This window comes from Coregonus lavaretus (assembly GCF_964263955.1).
Source record: "Coregonus lavaretus genome assembly, chromosome: 11".
In the NCBI taxonomy this organism is placed as follows: Eukaryota; Metazoa; Chordata; class Actinopteri; order Salmoniformes; family Salmonidae; genus Coregonus; species Coregonus lavaretus.
The window spans coordinates 54,550,760-54,561,295 of NC_139998.1; the positions used below are offsets into that span (position 1 = coordinate 54,550,760).

General features: G+C 42.1%; 1 pseudogene across 1 annotated transcript; it reads right to left on the reverse strand.

The window, feature by feature from the left end:
- Positions 1-1,236: 1,236 nt before the first annotated feature.
- LOC311137605 (5-hydroxytryptamine receptor 3A-like) lies at positions 1,237-7,595 on the reverse strand (annotated as a pseudogene). Its single transcript has 10 exons — positions 7,566-7,595; positions 7,216-7,279; positions 6,515-6,684; positions 6,264-6,308; positions 5,859-5,965; positions 3,138-3,307; positions 2,650-2,822; positions 2,203-2,413; positions 1,813-2,016; positions 1,237-1,535 (listed from the first exon to the last, which is right to left on the reverse strand). The product of its transcript is annotated as a 5-hydroxytryptamine receptor 3A-like (transcript).
- Positions 7,596-10,536: the final 2,941 nt, after the last annotated feature.

A 10,536-nucleotide genomic window follows, 5' to 3' on the forward strand; every position in this document is an offset into this window, starting at 1 on the left:
GGGGCATCAATGATCATGAGGAAGGTGAGGGATCAGCCCAGAACTACACGGCAGGACCTGGTCAATGACCTGAAGAGAGCTGGTAACACACTACGCCGTCATGGATTAAAATCCTGCAGCTCCCGCAAGGTCCCCCTGCTCAAGCCAGCGCATGTCCAGGCCTGTCTGAAGTTTGCCAATGACCATCTGGATGATCCAGAGGAGGAATGGGAGAAGGTCATGTGGTCTGATGAGACAGAAATAGAGCTTTTTGGTCTAAACTCCACTCGCAAGTGTTTGGAGGAAGAAGAAGAATGAGTACAACCCCAAGAACACCATCCCAACCGTGAAGCATGGAGGTGGAAACATCATTCTTTGGGGATGCTTTTCTGCAAAGGGGACATGACAACTGCACCGTATTGAGGGGAGGATGGATGGTTGGCCAACAACCTCCTTCCCTCAGTAAGAGCATTGAAGATGGGCCGTGGCTGGGTCTTTCAGCATGACAACGACCCGAAACACACAGCCAGGGCAACTAAGGAGTGGCTCTGCAAGAAGCATCTCAAGGTCCTGGAGTAGCCTAGCCAGTCTCCAGACCTGAACCCAATAGAACATCTTTGGAGGGAGCTGAAAGTCCGTATTGCCCAGCGACAGCCCCGAAACCTGAAGGATCTGGAGAAGGTCTGTATGGAGGAGTGGGCCAAAATCCCTGCTGCAGTGTGTGCAAACCTGGTCAAGACGTACAGGAAACGTATGTACCAAATATTAAGTTCTGCTTTTCTGATGTATCAAATACTTATGTCATGCAATAAAATGCAAATTAATTACTTAAAAATCATACAATGTGATTTTCTGGATTTTTGTTTTAGATTCCGTCTCTCACAGTTGAAGTGTACCTATGATAAAAATTACAGACCTCTACATGCTTTGTAAGTAGGAAAACCTGCAAAATCGGCAGTGTGTCAAATACTTGTTCTCCCCACTGTATATCAGTCAACACACCTACTCAGTGCAGCCAGAAGATAAAACAAATGATTGTAAAAGTTATGGTAATTATAAGGTAATTGTTTAACCAGCAGTCGACAACATGGCAGACTCCTAAGTCTTGTAAGCAGTGGTGTAGTGGAGGGTAAACGCTATTTCCACACATTTTGTATTTTACACAAACATTTAGCCACCTATTGTGGAAAAATGCATAGAACATTTAGGGAGTGTTACTTTATTCACAACGAATGGCGTTTACCCACCAATTTGTTTTTACCTGGAGTACGAATTACTCCAAATGCTGAGGATGACGATGAAGCTGAAGGTGATGAAGATGACGTAGACGCCAAACAGCAGTCGGTCGATGATGTAGCCCACCTGCATCCAGTCCTGGGAGATCTGGTTCCCATCCACATGCTGGGCCACCTGGAGGCGGATGGACTACAGGTCATTGCCCAGCTTCCTCAGCTCCGCCAGGGCTGGATCGGCTGCCTCTGCCCCCTTCTCACCTGGTTCTCCTTTTTGAACCTGTCTCTCCACCATCACTAGAGGGCAGACTTTCACATCTGTTTCTTAGAGACAAGAGGGAAGGAAGGGAGGTGAAATTATGAATCTACCTCCTAAAGACATTAGTTATTTATGTACGTGTATAGTGCAATTCTGTCTAAGGTCGGACCTAGTCAAATGGCTGGAAACATTTCTCAGAGTGATACCTGCATTTATGTTACTGTTCAGGCCTGTGATTGAAAGTTTTCACTGTATTGCTTTGGGTTGGACAAGACAAGTATCTGCTAATTGCCCAAACGTCTGTATAATTGTAACTCCCTGGAGGGATCAGATCAGGGGTACCTCCTGCAACTGGATTGAGGATGATCATGTCCTCTCTGGATTTCTGAGGCAGCCAGACGAGGGTGCCCATGAAGCGCAGGACGAGCACTCGGACCCAGCCAGGCACTGGGTGGAAGTTACTGGAGCCGACCAGGAGGTTAGTGATGAGAATAGTCTCCAGCAGGCTGGCCACCATCAGAGCCAAGCAGATGGCGAAGAACACATCTGCATGGGCAAGAGGAAGAGGGATATGAAGAGAGGAAGATATTCAGCCACTCTTAGGAGGACAATGGAAGTGGACTTCAAAAAAGACACTTAACCTAACAAGGTTATTCAATAAGACAAAGTAAACATCTACATTTATGACTTACGACAAATATGGTGTTTCCAGTACATATGTTTCATACTCACTTATCAGTGGGATGGTGTTTCCTGTGACGGGCAGCAGGTCATTCACGATGAGCAGGAAGACTGAGTAGCCTAAAATAAGGGTCATCTTGAAGGAGGAGCGGTCCACATTCTGGGGAGGCAGCAGAAAGCTGAAGAGATCCACAGTGATGAGGAGGCAGCTGGGGATCAGGAGATTCACCACGTAGAGGGTGGCTCTGCGCCTCAGGACAATCTACAGTTTAGAGACACAATGGTGAAAGACAACCTTCAAGGGTGATCTGGTGTTGTGCAGTAGATTCCCATTTCAGATAAGACAAAGCCATAAATAGCTGGGTTAGCATCCTATGTGTGAAACATGAAGTACTCTCTGAAACAAAAGTAGCGCTAGAAAAATAGAGAACTCAACGTTCAGTAGTAGTAAAGCCAAATGAATGGCGTCTGAGAAATTGCAGTGCTTTGGGTTCGTACATAGAAGCAGAGCTCATCATAGGGGTTGCTTTCTCCCTGATCGATTTCTGATAACTTGTACTTCCTGGATTTGATGTCCATCAGCTCCCACTCCCCTTCAGTGGACAACACGCTCCTGGAGTGTTTCAGGATGTCCTCCACCTTCTTCCCTAAGATCATCCTTATGTCCGACACTGCAGGGGAGATAAAGGAATGGGACATACTGGGATGAATGGGCTGAACCTATATGGAAGCAGAACATGAGCTGTACTGAGGGGATGGTAAACTTGGGCCTAATACCAAACGGATCCCTTGGTTGACACCTTGGTTGACACCGAGTCATATATAAAAAACTCCAATGGACTCAATGGACCAACATGTTTCATACCTATCATTTTAGATTGCAAAAGAGAGTCAGGAAGGTTTTTTGAGAGAGAAGGAGCGATGGGTTTGGTATCGGACTTTTATCTTCAAAGAAGTCCTAAAGCATGGTGGCATTGACGTCTTACCGTGATGGATGTAGGATCTGAAGGTGAAGGTGCAGTTCTGGACATCAAAGGGGAAGGTGTAGATGTCCAGGTTACAGGAGCTAACCACTCTGACAGGTTTGGCGTCTAGCACTTTACCAGTGTGCTTAATGTACACATAAGGGACGATGGGAGCTCTGTTTTCATCCATACTGTGAGACAGGGTGAAATGGGGGGACTATTTCAAACCATGGGCATGATATAAATCATATGTTTTATATTTCTTAACCTTGACTGAAGCAGTCACTACTGCAATAAAAAGTGACAGAATTCAAGTGTTTGCTAAAACCTCTACGGGATCGGTGTCCCGTATACGGGACTGTTGAGCTAACGTGCCCTAATGTGATTAGCCGATCTGCCAACTTCTGTCTGTAACGTCAGAACACCTCTATCGAAAGGTGAGACTCTCATGAACACGTACATGTCGGTTGACGCCTCACAAGACTCGTCTGAAGGTAGCTTGGTACCAGTTAAATATTGAATGGATATATATATATATATATATATATATATGGAAGTAGTTTTAATGCCAAAACAAATAGGCTAAATATGGGTCAAAACATTTTTACATTTCCTGATCTTTCTTATATCTCTCAAGTACAGACACTTTAAAACAAATTTCCTTTTGATACATTTTTTGACTATGTGTTTTTCCATGTATGAATATGTTCAATGTAGGCTAATAGCAGTAAGACCAAATTCAATGTTTCATCCCCAATTTTTTTAAATAGATTTTATTTACACCTAAAAGGGTCCTAAAGTTCAAAATCAAACAGCTAAATGATCCTTGGTATGACCATCTTAAAACAGTTCCATATGTTAGCTTAGTAGAACCTCCCACAGTATCTATATACAGTGGGGGAAAAAAGTATTTAGTCAGCCACCAATTGTGCAAGTTCTTCCACTTAAAAAGTTGAGAGAGGCCTGTAATTTTCATCATAGGTACACGTCAACTATGACTGACAAAATGAGAATTTTTTTCTCCAGAAAATCACATTGTAGGATTTTTTATGAATTTATTAGCAAATTATGGTGGAAAATAAGTATTTGGTCAATAACAAAAGTTTCTCAATACTTTGTTATATACCCTTTGTTGGCAATGACACAGGTCAAACGTTTTCTGTAAGTCTTCACAAGGTTTTCACACACTGTTGCTGGTATTTTGGCCCATTCCTCCATGCAGATCTCCTCTAGAGCAGTGATGTTTTGGGGCTGTCGCTGGGAAACACAGACTTTCAACTCCCTCCAAAGATTTTCTATGGGGTTGAGATCTGGAGACTGGCTAGGCCACTCCAGGACCTTGAAATGCTTCTTACGAAGCCACTCCTTCGTTGCCCGGGCGGTGTGTTTGGGATCATTGTCATGCTGAAAGACCCAGCCACGTTTCATCTTCAATGCCCTTGCTGATGGAAGGAGGTTTTCACTCAAAATCTCATGATACATGGCCCCATTCATTATTTCCTTTACACCGATCAGTCGTCCTGGTCCCTTTGCAGAAAAACAGCCCCAAAGCATGATGTTTCCACCCCCATGCTTCACAGTAGGTATGGTGTTCTATGGATGCAACTCAGCATTCTTTGTCCTCCAAACATGACGAGTTGAGTTTTTACCAAAAAGTTATATTTTGGTTTCATCTGACCATATGACATTCTCCCAATCCTCTTCTGGATCATCCAAATGCACTCTAACAAACTTCAGACGGGCCTGGACATGTACTGGCTTAACCCTCCCGTTGTCTTAGGGTCAAAATGAACCGCCACTGTGTTGAACCAACTTTATTTAATTTTTATATTTTTTGGATCATTTGTGAGAAGGAGGCAGTGATACTTTCTTTAAAGTCTCACTGCCTCCTTCTCACAAATGATCCCAAAAATATAAAAATTAAATAAAGTTGGTTCAACACAGTGGCGGGTCATTTTGACCCTAGGACAACGGGAGGGTTAAGCAGGGGGACACGTCTGGCACTGCAGGATTTGAGTCCCTGGTGGCGTAGTGTGTTACTGATGGTAGGCTGTGTTACTTTGGTCCCAGCTCTCTGCAGGTCATTCACTAGGTCCCCCCGTGTGGTTCTGGGATTTTTGCTCACCGTTCTTGTGATCATTTTGACCCCATGGGGTGTGATCTTGCGTGGAGCCCCAGATCGAGGGAGATTATCAGTGGTCTTGTATGTCTTCCATTTCCTAATAATTTCTCCCACAGTTGATTTCTTCAAACCAAGCTGCTTACCTATTGAAGATTCAGTCTTCCCAGCCTGGTGCAGGTCTACAATTTTGTTTCTGGTGTCCTTTGACAGCTCTTTGGTCTTGGCCATAGTGGAGTTTGGAGTGTGACTGTTTGAGGTTGTGGACAGGTGTCTTTTATACTGATAACAAGTTCAAACAGGTGCCATTAATACAGGTAACGAGTGGAGGACAGAGGAGCCTCTTAAAGAAGAAGTTACAGGTCTGTGAGAGCCAGAAATCTTGCTTGTTTGTAGGTGACCAAATAATTATTTTCCACCATAATTTGCAAATAAATTCATTAAAAATCCTACAATATGATTTTCTGGATTCTTTTTTCTCAATTTGTCTGTCATAGTTGACATGTACCTGTGATGAAAATTACAGGCCTCTCTCATCTTTTTAAGTGGGAGAACTTGCACAATTGGTGGCTGACTAAATACTTTTTTTCCCCCACTGTATACTATAGAGATGTTTAACTCACAATTCATTGATTACCACATCTGGTGACCAGAACCTTTCCCTGGGGAGAGAAATCTCAGTTGTGCCGCATTGGACTGGGTCCCAGCTGAAAAATTCATTCTCCCACTCCTAAAACAACACATTAGCTAAAATACTATATGTTTGGAAGCAGCATTCAAAATTATAATATGATGTTTAGGATTGTTCTACATTCAGAGATGTTTAGTTTTAACCAAATGTAAATCACTGTTGCTATTCAGTACATATTGGTGAATGGATGTTGTGTGCCCTAACAAATATGAAGCAATGTGAAGTAACGTTCTTAACACAGGTGCTCTAGGAGAATCGGAAACCAGAGTGCACATTGAAAATGACTCCCATACACTGTGTACGTATACTTACAAAAATACAAAAATATTACGCTTACCTTCACCAGCCAAATGTAGGTGTACAGCAGTTGTTCTTTTTCTTCCTGAAAAGAGAATTACTTTTTGTTGTAGGATACAAAGTAATGGCAATAAAGCAACATTTTAAATAGGTCTACAAAACATGATGTAGAGTAACGTTCATGACAATATAGTATTTCAGATACATATGTCACAGAATTTGATGGATTTTAATCGGATGGTTTCTAAGGTGAACTAATTGAAAGGGATGACTTGATGTCCTACTCCTTACCACACCCAGGATGCCGTAGAGAGTGAAGTGCATGCTGATGATGGTGGGGGTTGAGAGGTTCATGACAGGTCGTATGGAGGACAACGTCATGACGTTCTCCAGTGCGGCCAGAAGTGATATGGTGTTGGGGTTGGTGCAGTTCACCACTACCTTACATCTCAGGCATGGCGCTGGGGAAACAATGGTAACCATGCTGCTTTACATCCTGCTTTAGATATGGTCCCGTGTGGTTCAGTTGGCAGAACATGGCGCTTGTAAGCCAAGGTTGTGGGTTCGATTCCCTTTGGGGACCGGGATGAAAATGTATGCACTCACTACTGTATGTCGCTCTGGATAAGACCGTCTGATAAACGACGTAAAGTATCTGATTATCTTTAATGGACTTAGTGAAAAGTCCTTCATTTTGCCAATTGGTGGGGATCTTGCGTATTGGAGATATCATTATTAGAATCTTGTTAGAATTATGAAGACCTTCCTACTTTTTCATTTGACAGTGAAATTAATTGACTGCAACCCTACAAATACATTATGTTATGAACTTAATCGCTAAGGTAACAGCTACCCCAAGTAATATAAAAAAGTAAACATAAAACGAAATAATAAATGAACACAAACTGTTACTCAAATATAATATTTTAACTTTAATTAACATAATTTAGTTGACTTTACTCATTATTTTCCCGTGTACAAGCTGTACCTACCCTGTACCATCATGCAGCAGATGATGAACAGAACCTGGTGGGGACTGACCGACCATCGTCGAGACTGAAATAATAAAGGTGTACAAAAATGCACCTATTAGGGTAAAAGGTCAAATGGTATATTAGATATTCTGTACATTGTTTATTGCATGTTTGATAATTAACACAATGTGTATAACACCATTAATTACTTCATGAATTCACAACATAATTTACCACAAAAGACACCTACTGTAACAAATGTTTGGAGCAATTACAGTAATGCATTGAAATGCAACACACAGGCACACAACTTATGTAACGTTCATCCCCCGATTGTCACAAAAGGCATTAGAATGAAAGCTATTTACCTCCATTTCGGAAAAATCTTTGGCTACCATCAAACAGCAAGCTTCAATTTCTTGCAAACTACTGTTGACAGTTTCGATCCTATGGCTGAAGAACTGTCTAGAGCAAAGATTTGCTTCCTCACACACATCGATGGCACCTCTTCACCTGCTGGAACAGATTTAATATATACAGACTAATTTGCATAGTTAACCGCTTATGTTGATGTAGTGTCATGTCAAAACAAAACAGAGCGGCACGTCTTGCTCTTCATTGTAGTCAGAGGGCTGATATAGATACTATGCATGCCAGTCTCTATTGGGTAAGAGTTGAGGAGAGACTGACTGCATCACTTCTTCTTTTTATAAGAAACATTAATATATTGAAAATCCCTCTGACACACACACTTACCCCACCAGACATGCCACCAGGGGTCTTTTCACAGTCCCCAAATCCAGAACAAAATCAAGAAAGCGTACAGTATTATATAGAGCCATTATTGCATGGAACTCCGTTCCATCTCATATTGCTCAAATAAACAGCAATCCTGGTTTCAAAAAACAGATAAAGCAACACCTCACGGCACAACGCCTCTCCCCTATTTGACTTAGATAGTTTGTGTGTATGTATTGATATGTAGGCTACGTGTGCCTTTAATTTTTTTTTATATAGTTCTGTCCTTGAGTTGTTCTTGTCTATTAATGATCTGTATTATGTCATGTTTCATGTTTTGTGTGGACCCCATGAAGAGTAGCTGCTGCTGTTGCAACAGCTAATGGGGATACTAAAAAAATACAAAAAAATAAATAAAATCATATCATAAGTTGCTGTTGGAGAATCCACAGAAAATCTTACAGTTCCAGACTATTTTCAACTTTGAACACAATTCTCCTGACACCAAGATCTCTGAATCCTTAGAAGTGACACAAGGATTCAATGATTTCTTGATTCTACAATCAAACTAAACATAGGATAAAAAAAAGAAAAGAAAACTGTGGTAGAAATGTGGTAGAAATATTCCTAGCAACAGAGAATAACATGAGTGAGATCCATAAACCTTGGGGCAAATGAGGTGGTCAGGAGAGCATGTGAACTCTTGTGGTACAGAGCTACTTTACCTGCAGGTGGTTGGATACAAAACAGGCGTGAGCCACAGTAAATGGCTGGGGTGTAGGGTGACGTTGCCCCTAGATGTTGATCCTGGGTCAGTTTGGCATTTTCCTCACTAATGGTTAAGGTTAGGATTGGGGGAGGGGAAGCTGATCCTAGATCTGTACCTAGGAGAAATTCCACCCCAGAGCTGTGGTGTACCAACCTATGCAACAAGTGCAACCAGTGGGCATCGGACGATAGTGTACCACAGCTCTGCAGACTATACACCTACTGGGCTATGGAAATGAGCTGGGGGTTCAACTCAGAACACAAAGGAACAGGTGTCCCAATGTCCCCCCATTCAGCTCTCCCACCCAAATCATTTGGTATACAACTTGTGTTATGTTTATCCTCTATCTCGTGTCTGATACAATATTTAGGCTGATAATTTAATTATAGACGTGAGATAATATGAGCCCTGAAATTAGTCAATTTTCGCCTAAAATGACATACTCAAATCTAACTGCCTGTAGCTCAGGACCTATACATTTTATGACCCAAATGAGTTTCCCTTATCTCCCCTGTGGAATGTCCATGGTCCTCTAGATATCAGAATCACACCCCGTCCATCTTCATTGTCCTGGGCCTGCTCCCTGATCCGAGGCAATTTCCTCTTATCTGATTAAAATCAAATCAAATCAAGTTTTATTTGCCACACGCCGAATACAACAGGTGTAGACCTTACAGTGAAACGCTTACTTACAAGCCCTTAACCAACAATAACGTTTTAAGAAAAAAAGTGTTAAGTAAAAAATTGATCAGTTAAAAAAAATAAAAATAAATAAAGAGCAGTAGTAAAATAAAATAACAGTAGGGAGGCTATATACAGGGGTTACAGGTACAGAGTCAATATGCGGGGGCACCGGTTAGTCAACGTAATTGAGGTAATATGTACACTACCAGTCAAAAGTTTGGACACACCTACTCGTTCAAGGGTTTTTCTTTATTTTTACTATTTTTTACATTGAAGAATAATAGTGAAGACATCAAACTATGAAATAACACATATGGAATCATGTAGTAACCCAAAAAGTGTTAAACAAATCAAAATGTGTTTTATATTTGAGATTCTTCCAATAGCCACCCTTTGCCTTGATTACAGCTTTGCACACTCTTGGCATTCTCTCAACCAGTCTCAGCTGGAATGCTTTTCCAACAGTCTTGAAGGAGTTCACACATATGCTGAGCACTTGTTGGCTGCTTTTCCTTCACTCAACAGTCCGACTCATCCCAAACCATCTCAATTGGGTTGTGGTCGGGGGATTGTGGAGGCCAGGTCATCTGATGCAGCACTCCATCACTCTACTTCTTGGTCAAATAGCCTTACACAGCCTGGAGGTGTTTTGGGTCATTGTCCTGTTGAAAAACAAATGATAGTCCCACTAGCACAAACCAGATGGGATGGCGTATCGCTGCAGAATGCTGTGGTAGCCATGCTGGTTAAGTGTGCCTAGAATTCTAAATAAATTACAGACATTGTCACCAGCAAAGCACCCCCATACCATAACTCTTTGCCTGTTTGATGGTTCGTCGGAGGGCATAGCAGGATTTCTTATAAGCGTCCGGGTTAGAGTCCCGCTCCTTGAAAGCGGCAGCTCTACCCTTTAGCTCAGTGCGGACGTTTTCTGTAATCCATGGCTTCTGGGTGGGGTATGTACGTACGGTCACTGTGGGGACGATATTATCGATGCACTTATTGATGAAGCCAGTGACTGATGTGGTGTACTCCTCAGTGCCATCGGAAGAATCCGGGACAATATTCCAGTCTGTGCTAGAAAAACAGTCCTGTAGCTTAGCATCTGCGTCATCTGACCACTTCCTTATTAACCGAGTCACTGGTGC